The 12,717-nt window shown below is 43.8% G+C and overlaps 1 long non-coding RNA gene across 1 annotated transcript in view; it reads left to right on the top strand.

The window, feature by feature from the left end:
- The window catches only part of LOC108491024, a 7,890-nt gene extending 3,150 nt beyond the window's left edge, over positions 1 to 4,740 (top strand). The window contains exons 2-3 of the long non-coding RNA XR_001872525.2: positions 739 to 2,075; positions 3,049 to 4,740. This is a non-coding gene — a long non-coding RNA (uncharacterized LOC108491024). The remainder of the gene's footprint in view (positions 1 to 738; positions 2,076 to 3,048) is intronic.
- The last annotated feature ends 7,977 nt before the right edge of the window (positions 4,741 to 12,717 follow it).

The following is a 12,717-nucleotide window of genomic DNA, read 5'->3' as shown; positions in this document are numbered from 1 at the left end:
AAACCAAAACCCCCCAAACAAAAAACAAAAAAAAAAAAAAAAACCCCCAAAATTTTTGGTTTTTTTTTTTTTTTTTTTTTTTTTTTGGTCCTTTTGAAAACAGGATCTCCTTGTAGCCCCAGCTGCTGGCCTGGAACTCTCTATATAGACCAGGCTGACCTTGAACTACTGAGCTCCACCTGCCCCTGCCTCCTGAGTGCTGGGATTAAAGGCATATGCAATGTTAACATTACAAGTATTTTCTTCATTACTATTAATTTTATTATAGCACCTCAAAAGAGACCTAAGTCAACCTGGTTCCTGGAGAAGGTACTGGCAGGGTCAAGTTTTGAAGAGCAAGGAATGTTGATGCAGCCTTGATGCAGAGATGAAGTAATCCATTATGATTATGTGTTGGGCAGTGACAGCAGGCTGGCCACTTGGTCACTGTGACGTCATGTACAAATGCAGATGTTCAGGTAAAGAAAGGCTACATAACCTACCCAAGGCTATGTGATTAGTAAGTGTCCCTGTGAAGACTTGAACCCGGTACATTTTTATGTCCTCTATTTTATAGACAACAATGAGGCACAGAGAAGCATGAGGTCAGGATTTAAACTCCTGTTTCTCAAACTCCTAAATGTATTTTCTTCCCCATACCCTAAGCTGCCCACTGAGGGAACACATAAAAGTGGTCTCTTTGGGGGCATTGGAAGGCAGCACTGGGCTTCTTTATGATTTTGCTTTCTTATTTTTCAGGCAAACCTCTCTATGCCCCTCCCTTCACACATGGCTTATTTTGAGGCCCCCAGAGGCTGTAAGAAGTGGGCTCCCTCTACAAGGTACCTCAGTTCCTCTGAAGAAAGGAAGCAAGCACACACGGATGGCAAGGGTGGCGTTTTCAAGGGCGGTGATGAATGGAAATTTCCCGACATTTCAAGCAACAGCGTCTGAACGGAACTGGAATTTTCCTAAAGCACAGACAGGAGATCTCTGTCACAAGTTATTGATCTGGTGTGCACGCCTTGCATTTAATCCGGTGATTAATTTGGAGGGAGGCCGCATGCATGCTGGGCTTTCATTTAGAGAGTTTAAAAGCAGGCAGCTTCTGATTTATTTTGTCTTTATTCACGGAGGGCGATTGGATTGGAAGGAGTTGAATGATAGGCTTCCGGCAGGCTGTAAAGACAGGTAAAATTTAAATAAGAAATATCAGATCTTTTAAGGCACTCTATTTATCTTTTGTACTTTATTAGTCACACCTATTGAAGGCTTGTTGGCCCTCTGGGAACAGTTCAGAAAAGGAAACTATTCAGCATGTTAAGTTTGCCAATCTGCCTGCTTTTTATTATCTTCTTTTAGAGGGAGTAAACAAAGGTCCCCATATAGGAAGGGACTCGCCTAATCAAAGTATAAGTTAGCACTGAAATTAATTCATTATTTTAGGACCACCAATACCACAGGTGTGGGTAGAGTTCCAAATATGTTCCAAGTATTTTAATAGCAACTTGGCAACTAATGTAAGCCTTCCCACACTCATCTCTGATAGATGACTTCCTCTTGCCTTAAGAATAAACATTAGGAGCTAGCCTTCACTAACCTAGCAAATCCTACCTTTTGTTATTTCCCCCTTGAACTTACCTCCATTCTTCTGGAACAACTTTATCTTTCCTGAAATAGGATCTATGTGTCTCTTACTCCTGTACTGACACAGATTCTGACTACCTGCCTAGAAGCTTCCTGGGAAGTAGGAACCAGAACCTCAGTTTATAGTTCATTTACTTGAGAGGCTTGCTTCTTTGGGTTAATGCCCATTGCAGCATAGTCTCTGACCCATAGAATTTCAGTTTCTCGAATGCAGCTTCCCTATCACTGGCCTGAGATTCTCTTTAAACTTTGGAATAGAAATGACTCTGCTTGTTTCAGAAAGTTGCCATAGTTCTCTTCAAAAAAGTTTCCCTCCCTCCTCAAACTAAGAGTCTCCATTTTAATGCCTTAGTGGGCTGGGAATCTTCATGTAGTAGTGTATGGATCTAGGAAACCAAAGTGACTACATGGACACTCCAGAGACAACGTGTACAAGAATAGCATCTTGGGTAAGTAACATTACCCTAAAGGACAGCGGAAGCTCAAACAGCACTTCCAACAGTGACTGGGGATGTATGCAGGACTAATACAAACATGATGCTTAGTAAGGAATAGGCAGAGAGCACATTGGGATGGGGGCCTAGAGAACCTGCTTAGACTGCTGTCAACATGGAAAAGATGGAAGCCTAAGATGAGTTGGTGGAGCAGTGGGGTGCTAGGAGAGGTGGTCAACAGGCTACTTCATTCATTTTATTGAGTACCTACAATGTAACAGGCTCCATTCTGAGAAGTCAGTGCATGGCTAAGAAGAAAACATGATAGAGCGAAGGCTCTGAAATCACCTTGGAATTCAGCCTGGAATTCACAGAAATTAGATTCTGTCGCTCATTTGTCAGTTTGACCTTGTGTAGTTACTTTGGTTACTCATATGTAAAGTGTGTGCATTCTTAAATATTTATCATTAGGCTTCCATGTTATTGTGCCAGATACTATCCCAGGCACTTATACCCAGTAGGGAATGAGACAGAGTCCTGCTCTCCCAGAAGCTTATTGATAAGGAACAACGCTGACATGTTGTTAGAGTAAAGCAATTGCTGGGGAGGATCTAAGCAAGCTGAAACAGCACTCTCTACATGAGGCTCTTAAGACTGAATGAGAAACAGGGCTCTATGGTTCTGCTGTAGAGTGGAGCTAGTCTGCCTAGGATCAAATGCCAAGCATGCCACTTACTATATATACTTCAGGAGGTTTCCAAACTTCTGTATTTCCTCATCAATCTTATAGGAACAAAATAGAACAACTAACTATGCTATTATTAAAAATATTAAATAAGTTAATACATGTAAAGCATTTGAAGCACTGTCTGCCATATTTTAAGTATGTTGTAATGTTATTATTGTTCTATTAGTGCGTCATCCTCATAATTGGCACAGCCCCCGGCTTCAGGCAAATGCTCATAGTTGCTCCTTCCTTTCTTTACAGCTCTTCTTAAAGTCCTGCAGGCTTGGCTGAGAACAGTATCTTAGGGTTCATATTGTGTTGTATATCAAATAAGCCCAGACTGTTAACAACAGAAAAAACTGTTCCCGGTGTAAGTATACTTTATTCCTGTCTGAGTGAGTTGCTATGTCAAGCCTTGAAGAGGAAAAAGCTCTTCACTGGACTTTCTTGGCCTTTAGACTACAGTAGCAAGGCAGCAGAATTACAGCCACAGAGAAAAAGAGCATCTGTAAAGAACTTGAGGCCAGCTACACATCTTGAAGTCCCTTGGAGGACAAGGCCACACCGTTGACACATGGCCACAAGCCTGGTCTTCAGGGTCTTACACCTGGGGCTGTGTTTGGCTCTGCATTCTTCTGGACCATTGAGAGCTGAGCAGGAACATGTCTCCCCATATGAATGCTGTGAAGATAGTATGGAATGAATTGTGTTGACATGACTGGAAGTTAATAGAATGACTGGCCAAACCAGTCATCAAACACTGTTTAGTAACTATGAGAACCAGGATTGTCCTCAGCATGGTCAAGTGGCCATGCCTCTCCAGTGCTTATAGGATGGGTACAAACCCTGTAGGGAATGTGGCCTCAGAACTATGGGCTAAGCTCTGTAAACACAGGAACTGGTGAATCTTGTTTTTGTTGTACCTCCAGATGATCCCCTGCGTACAGTGGAAATGGAATAAATGCTTTCTGGTTAGATAAAATTGCAAGAAAGACAGGCATAATATGCAGGATGTTTGGATGCTAGGATTGTTAAGAGGCTTAAAACTACATTGTACAAGGAACATTGTGGGGAATAAGGCTCCATTATTAGACGGGGAGGACTGGGGCACAGAGGGCTTCTGAAAGGTGGTTTTATCAGCAAAGCAGAACCGAGGCTGAGAGAGATAATTAAGCAACAGATTCACCATTAAGTAGGTGGGGTTGGTGGATATACAGATCAACATATTTTTATTAAAGGAAAAATGAAATGTATAACAATTATCCTATTCAATTGTGGGACCAGGTAAAGCAAACTCCAAGTCCACAGGGCAGGTAACCAGGAAGGGAGAACTCACAGGGAAGTCCAGCTGTTCTTATTCAAAGCAAACTGGTCAAAGATGTTAGATCTGCAAATCCTCTTCACTGAAGCACTTAGTGTGGGATGGAATCATTAGAGAGGGTCTTTGCATGTTCCAAGGTGGTCCAGTCTTCTACCCAGCCTACACTTCCTATGAAACAGTCTCTGTTGTGGTTCACTCCAACCACAAGAGGGGAACAGGTGTGCCTCAATATGGACAAGTTGACATGTCTCCAAACCATCACAGTAGTCATAAGGAAAGGTTCAGATGCTCCAAAGGCAGAGCCCCTATAACGTGTGGGAATTCTGAGGAGATCTGGACCCAACCAAAGAAAAAGCTTCATAATAGGCATGAATGAATGGTAGAAGAGAGTCTAAGCAGAAGACAAGTCCCTGCTGCTTGCAGGATGAACTGGAGAGAGACCTGTAAAGATGCTTCCCTTTCTTGGGATTCTATGATCCCACCAGTCAAGGGTGCTGGTGCTGATGCTACAACCTACACCAGAGCCTCACTCACACAATTAACTTTTGCTATAGCCTGCTGTACATCGAGAGCAGTCCTTGAAACTAAATGATGTTCGACTTGCTTCAATTTTAAAATCTAATAAATCTTTTCCTGAGAATTTTGAAGGTGCTGCCTGTACTCTCAAAATTATACCTCAACAAAGATATGAAAGTTAAAACTACATATGTCAATTTGAGACATCACTTACTGGTGGGTCACATAACCTGGGGAGAAGAATTGGACCTCACTTCCTGGGCAAAGACACTGGTCAGTGGATTGCATGTGTCAGTCTGTGGTGGATGCAGACCCCTAACCTCTGCATGAGGACACAGAATTTCTCCAAACTCCCAAATAGTATATATACCTTTTGTACTTATTCAGACCTCTGCACCTGCTAACACTCCTCTGCTTCAAACACTCTGATGGCCTATTTCAAGTAACCAATGCTGTGTAAAAAAGCACCTCAAAATGTAGTGTTTTAGAAGCAGGAAAACAGAAGCTGGAGAGATGATTCAATGGATAAAAGCATTTGCCACAAAACCATGAGGACCTGAGTTCAAGTTCCCAGAACCCATGCAAAAGCCTGATAGGTTTTCACAAAAATCTATAATCCCAGTGCTCCTACAAGGAGATAGGAAGCAAAGACAGGAAACTCCCCAGAAGCTCCAGAACAGCTAGCCTGACATATGCAGCAGGGAAACAACAAAAAGAGCTTGCCTCAAGCAAAATAGAAGGTGAAGAGCACACCCAGGGCTGTCTTCTGACCTGCACCCATGCGCCATTGCTAGTATATACCTGCATTCACACACAAACACACCAAAACACAAAAAAATTCTTATAAAAACATTTGTTTTGCTTACAATACTGAAATTCTGGCTGGCTAAGAAATGCAGGTCATTCTCCAGTGAGCCAAGGTGATTCATAAGCTTGGACTGGAATTGTCTGGTTTCCCTGTATGATTTCTACAGCATAGCAGACTCGGGGTACCTGGATTCCTCACCTGTTGGTGGAACAGGGACCCTAAGCGTTACCAGAAGGAGTTAAGCAAAAGCTATATGATCTTTCTGTGATCTAGCTTCTCAAGTCACGTTCATTTCTTTGACACCCTCTGGATGGAAGAAGTCACAAGCTCTCAACCAGATTCAAGAACAGGGAACGCATGGGGTGGGAGATACGTCTTGGAGAGTCCATCTTCAGCAAGTGTACACTTGATCTGTTCTGTCTGAAGAACACTTCCTATGCAATCAATCCCAGCTCAAAGATGCCTCCTTTATAAAGCCTCCCCGAAAACCTGAGTGAGTTATCTCCTTTATAGGGCTCTCTAACTGTGCTGTTCCTCTGCTTTCACAGGGCTTAGCACCCTAAGATCGTGTTATTTGTCTGTCTCCTGGAAATGAAAATGCGAGCTCTTCAAGGTCAGGGATGGTGTGTCTTTGTCCCTAGCTGTTAGCATCAGGTGCTGGTGCCTATTTTGAAAATAGGTGGACCAAAGCTTCTCAAAACTGTGGACTACCTGGGTAGGGGCCTGGATACTTGGTCAAATGCAGATTCTTAGACAATGAACCTCCTGGGATTCACTCCCAGAGGTGGAGCTTAAGAATATGCATTTCAACAAAACTATATGATTCCAAAGTATTATGGTTTGACTATGGAACACATCATCCTCCATTTTCCCACCAACCTCCACCCCCACCCTAGCTCATGTGCTGGTCCCAAGCTGGTGGTACTATTTTGAGAGGTTCTAGAGACTTTAGGATATGGGGCCGACTTGAAGCAAGTAGGTCACTGTATATTACTTTTCTACGACTGTGTTAGAATGCCTGACAAAAAGCAACTTAGAGGAGAAAAGGGTTCATTTCGGCTTACAGTTCAGAGAGAGGGAGTCCATCATGGTAGGGCAGACACAGAAGCTGCCTCAGGAAGCATGATGGCAGGATTAGAAAGCTGGCTGCTCACATTTTCATCATACACAAGGAGCAGAGCCAGAAGTAGGAAGTAGGATGAAGCTATGAACCCCCAAACCCACCCCAGTGATACTCTTTCTTCAACAAGGCTCCACATTCTAAAGGTTCCCCGACCTTCCCAAACAGCATCACCAAGTGTTCAAATACATGAGCCTATGGGGGACATCTCTCATTCAAACCACCACATCCCTTTCCAACCCCTATAGGTTCATGGTCATCTCATGATGCAAAATGCATTTAGTTCAAGTTCAAAAGTCCCAATAGTCTTTGACAGTCCCAACACTGTTTAAAAATCCAGAGTCAAAAGTTTATTCTGAGACTCAATACACTTTCCTAACTATGACGCAAAATAAAATAAAAAACAAATTGCATCTTTTCAATATACAATGGCACAGGATATGCATTATCTTTCCCAAAGGGAAGAATGGGGGCATAGTGAGAAACACTGGACCAAAGCAAGCCTGAGACCCATCAGGGCAAACACAAAATCTTACAAATCCATGTTTAGTATATGGGGTTTCAGTTTCAAAGAGCTTAGATGGCTCAGTCCCTCCAGATTTGCTGAGAGAGAGAGAGAGAGAGAGAGAGAGAGAGAGAGAGAGAGAGCTGGTTGCATTTCCTGGATGCAGCCCTTCTTGGCAGATATCCCACACCTTTAGCATCTCCAATATCTTGAGATCTCCACCACAAACCAGACTTCATCTTTACAGCCAGCATCACACAATAGTTTCTCAGGACCTCTTCACAGGAATTCTAAGCCTGTCACATGTTGCCTAGCCTCAGCAGCTCCCTAAAACTCTGAAAGCTGAGGAAGAATCCATTACCCCTCAATCTTACACCTTTCTTGTCTCCAAAGCCAACCGTTGGTTAGAGTCTTGCCCTCAGGCACCTTCCTGTTGTTTCCATGCAGAGCAGGAGGTTTCTCTTTAATGCTTCTAATCTGTTTAACAATCACTGTCTCTTTTTCAGCACAGGACTTGACTGTGACCTTAAGCTTCCTAGTACCCCTTTCCTCTCCAAACTGAACTTTTTTTCCATTTCTTTCTGTCCCACTTGTTGCTCTCTTTCATTGTAGACCTCATAAGAGTCAGCAGTAATAACCATTCCAAAGACTCAATATCTTGAAATTTCTTCCACCAAAGAAATTATTTTATCACCTTTTAACTCAGCCTCAAGCAGGTTCTCGGGATATAAGCAGAATGAAGCCAGATTCTTTGCCAAAACAACACAAATGGTCTCTAGTGTAGTTGCTGATAGAATTCTTGTTCCCTTCTGAAACCTCATGAGGTGGGCTTCACTATAAACATTTCTCTCAGTATTACTGTCTTCCATGCTTCCACTAAAACAGTCTGCTAAATTCTGCTTATGGAATTCAAAGTCTTTTCCAATCCAAAGTTCCAAAATCTTTCACTTAGTAGCCCAAATGCAGAAAACCCACACAGGGATATTTATTGCAGCAACACTCCACTTCTGGTACCAATTTCTGTATTAGTTACTTTTTCATTACTGTGATAAAATACCATGACCAGAAAGCAACTTAGGGAAGAAAGAGTTTATTTTGGCTTACGGTTTCAGAGGGATAGAGGTCACAATGGCAGGAAACACATGGCAACAGGCATGGAAGGCGTGGTTGCAGGTTCAGGAAGCTGACTAGTCATATATTCATCACATAGGAAGCAGAGAGCAGGAAAGTAGGAAATGAGCTAAAGCTCTAAGCTCTCAAACCCTATCCCCAGTGACCTACTTTCTTCAGCAAGGCTCTACCTCCTAAAGGTAATCTTCCCAAACAGTGCCACCAGCTGGAGACCAGGTGTTCAAATACCCAAACCTACAGTTTTCAATCAAATCACCTGATGCCTTTGAAGGTTTTACTTGGTCCCACATCCTTACTGCATTCTCTTTGCTTCCTATCTACCATGAGGTGAATACCCTCCTCTTCTACACATTCCCATAGGCATGATATTCAACCTTACCATAGCCCTTACCATAGAATCATAGAGCCAAGGATCATGAACTGAAATTTCTGAAACCATGAAGTTAAATTTAGCTTCATAAATTTATGTTTTTTTTTTTTATCGGGCATCTGTCAAACCACAAAAATCTAATAGACAAGTCATATTAACCTTGGCAAGCTACCGTATCTTCCGTACTTCCTCCAGTGTCTCACATATAGCTGGAGGAAGGTATTTGTTGAAAGAATGAGTTAATTAATATTTTTGGACTGAATTGGGCACATGAAAGTCAGTTTGCTCTTTTGGCTAATGTGATATTCAACTCTGGTCCCAGACTCACAGAAGCAGACATCCTTCTAGGTTAGGTCAGGTGAGGCCATTGGCCTGCTTGACCCTGCTTGACTGGGTCGAACCCATGGTGGGGAGGAGGGGCTAAGGTGGTATAAGGAAAGGAATCTCAGCAGCTATATCTCACCCTCTACCAGAAGTCTCCTTCACCAACCCGGCCTCCTCATTTCCCTACCCCCAAGCATCCTGTCACATCCCAGATCAGAACCATTCTGGAAGCAGCATTTGCTAGTTTGACATTTCAAAATAGCAGTAAGGGAGCTAAAGATAGCTAGGTTACTAGGGAGGTTAAACATCTTGCCAAATGATACTGAGCATAATAGGCCCTCTTCATGTTGATCCAAAGATTACGTGGAAGTTTCCTGCCTACTGCACCCCCAAGTGAAAAAAGCAAAAGCCTTGGATGGAGAGAGAGGATACTGAGCCAAGAGCCAGGAAAGGAACCTTAGTCCAATTCCAGGATGGCAAAGGAGCCATGATTTCAAAGGTCTCACTCAATGGTCTTTTTTTCTCTAGTTATCTAAGACAGGAACCTTCTGGGCTACCTGCTTAGTGCTGGTTTACCTGTGCACCCAGATTCCACACAGACAAACAAAATTCATCCAGGGATAATGCGAGCTGGGGAAGCAGTTTGTGTGTTAAAAACAATTTGAAAAGAAAAGAAAAAGTCATTGGTCTTCACTTCTTTTTCCTTTCCTTCTGTCTTCTGTTTCAACTAAATTTTCCAGAGCCACAACCATATGACTGGGATTTAGGGAGCTGAGAGCCAGAGATAAGTGTCAGTAGGAAGATACAATGTTCTCCAGAGAGCTTGTATGTCCTGATAGGTCATGACGTGCAAATAATAATACTTAACCTTTTAGGCTGCTATTGGCCAAGCACTCTGCTAAGCCTTTGACATACTCCTCCTCATTTAATGTCACAACAAGCTGAGAGTTAGGTAGTATTGTCTCCTTGGTGGAAGACAAGTTGAGGGACACAGAGGTTTAGCAACTTGCTATGGTACCATAGCCAGTGTGTGATATAGCTAGGATCTAGCTCTCTGTCTCCAAAGCCTGTTTTCTTCCCAGCCATGGTCCCTTATCATCCTTTCTACAGGCAGACAGGGAACAGAAAAGTCTTACTTGCATGCCTTGAACTGAATCCATTCCAAGAATCAACTGGTTTCAGAGGGAAGGCGATGTCACTGGAGAGGGCAGGCCACAGCAGGTGGCCTCAAGGCCAAGGAGACTGAGCATGCTGAGCCATGACTCAGCAGCCCAGCCTGGGTCTGACCTTCCACCCTGTCACAGACACCTGATGAAAGGGCTATCCCTGCTTATACCCAGCAGCCCCAGGAGTGAGTGGCAACCTAAGTCACAAGGGACAGACTGAATGTCAGAGTTGAAGTGAGTCTGTCTGTCTCACCCCCTCTGAATGTGACTGCAGCTGCCAATGGGGTAGTGGCAGTGCTGTCACAATCAGGGTCATTGACAGAGAGGAAGGGAGGTAGGAGCAGGATGCTGGTCATCCTGCTAAACATGGGAGTGGGCTGGGTAAAGCGACCCAGTTCTCCTTGCTTTGCTTCCCAGCCTCCTATCTTCCCAGCAAGTCAGCTAAGAGTAGAGGGAGATATACTAAGGGTTCTACGTTTGGGGCTCTCTTCACAGAAGCCTTCTCAGCTTTGGGGCAGAGTCTGGTTCTGTGGGGTGTGGGGTACAGTGAGTTCATCAGGTACTGCTCCTAAGTGAGGCTCTAAGGCTTCCTGGCCAGTGCCTGGAGGCTATGAATTCAAACACTAAGAAATGCAGCCTGGGGGCTAGAGAGATGGCTCAGTGGTTAAGAGCACTGGGTGCTCTTGCAGAGGACCCGGGTTCTGTTCCTAGTGCCCACCTGGCTGCTAACAACTGTCTGTAACTCCAGTTCTAAGGAATCCAAAACACTCTTCTGTCTTCTACATGCATGGCATGGACATGGTGCACTTACATACATGCAGGAAAAACACCTATACACATAAAATAAAAATAAATAAATAGTTTTCAAAATACAGCCTGCCTACAGTTTGCAGCCACTGGAAGAGAGAAAACTTACCGGGAACTTACAAACAAAGTAAATAGGACTGTGGTCACTACAGAAGCACAGGGATCAGGCACAGAATCCAGTCTAGGGGGTTGAGGGAAGATGGCCCATGTTAGAGGCCAAGAGACACATGTCAAGGTGGTACTCATTCGGGGAGTTAGAGGGCTAGGAATTGGGGGAAACAGTACATTGGAAGAGCTAGGGAAGGAGGGTTGCCCAGGTGTGGGTGGGAGCAGGGACAGAGCACAGGAGGGGGACAGACAGAGCTGGTAGTGAGGACAGGAGAGCTGAGCAGGTGGCAGGAAGGTCAAGTCTGAAGTCCAGCTTGTAAGCACTCCTCTGAGAAGTGCAAGTGTTGCTTCTGGGAGCAGCTGCTGGGAACCTGCAGGCACCCAGTGGAGAGAAATGACGGTGGCCTTCCAGTCCATGGTCATTTATGACGGAGGTTAGAGTAAGGCCAGAGAAGAGGCCAAAGCAGCTTACACAGTCTTGCTTTTGAAAACATCTTTAATTGAAAAAAAAAGAAAACAAAAAAACCTTTTCTCTGTGAATTCATCCCATCTCTTGTGATTACAAGGGAGCTTTGTGGTCATTTTAGTTTAATCTCTTCTTATAAGAAAGAAGTTCAGGGATTTGGCACCTGAATCTGAATTTCTCAGCACAGGCAGGGAGTGCTGGCAGGTTAGGTAGCATTGGGGTCAGCCTGAGTGAACAGTTCAACCTGACCTAAGCTTTCCTGCAGTTCCAGAAATTTCTGACTATGGAAAGTGTCTGTCCTGTCAGCTAAGCTTGTAGTTCTAGGCAGTGGGGCACACAGGGTAACATGTCCCTTGCCAGGTGTGATGGATCCACTGCTGTCCTCAAGAACCCCAGCTGAGGAGGTCCTCCATGGTTGGCAGGGCAGAGGGGACCATTCAGTCAGCTGATCCAGCCACAAGTGCCTATGAGCGATTGCCCTGAGCGATTGCCCTGGGCCAGCCTGTTCCTGGAGCTTGCTGTGATAGTGTTGCCAGTGAGGACCAGCACTCACTGACCTTCACACTCCGCTTACTCCCTCCACAGGCGAGCCTTTTAGGAGATGGCCGTTCTTTTTGGAGGTTGTTGGAAATCCAATAGCAATTTCTTAGGCTTGTACCACTCTTTTAATATTCTCAGAGCACAGATAACTACATCGTCTCTCACACTACATGATATTTTACAGTTATAGGAAGGAGACAGAGAGCATGGGCCCTGAGGCCCCTGTGATCTGTGTTCAAATCCTTACTCCCCACCCCAACCCCAGGATCGTGGGACGGTCATCCTTGCTTTGCCTCTTTACACTGCCTCTGTAAAATGGAGGTGATGCATATATTCTTTCTAACCCTATTTCATTTCATATATAGCAGTGCAATTTACATATTAAACAACCCTATGATAGAATTATTTGATGTAATTTAAAATCGAAGAAAAAGGGGGAAATTTCAGGTTATAAAACAAATCGACAACAAAAAAACCCCACTTTTTCTAATTGGGCCAATGTAAAAAATATATTCAGTGGCTAGTTGTGTCTAATTTCTATTGCACTAATGGTCAAGGGAGTTTTTTTTAAAGCTCAACTTTCATAAGCACAAGCCACCACCTAGGATATAATGCACTTATTTTGAAAGATTACTACTGTAAGCATGAGATGAGATGATATTGCCTAACCGAGTGCTCAGTAAAGGCTAGTTTCTGCCTTGTTTCCTGCCCATACCCATAATCCAAACAAGGAAGTATCCAAGGTTGC

Source organism: Nannospalax galili, unplaced genomic scaffold, assembly GCF_000622305.1.
Source record: "Nannospalax galili isolate Female #2095 unplaced genomic scaffold, S.galili_v1.0 scaffold718, whole genome shotgun sequence".
Classification (NCBI taxonomy): Eukaryota; Metazoa; Chordata; class Mammalia; order Rodentia; family Spalacidae; genus Nannospalax; species Nannospalax galili.
Note: the sequence above shows the minus strand (reverse complement) of the source record. Positions and strands in the feature narration are given on the sequence as shown.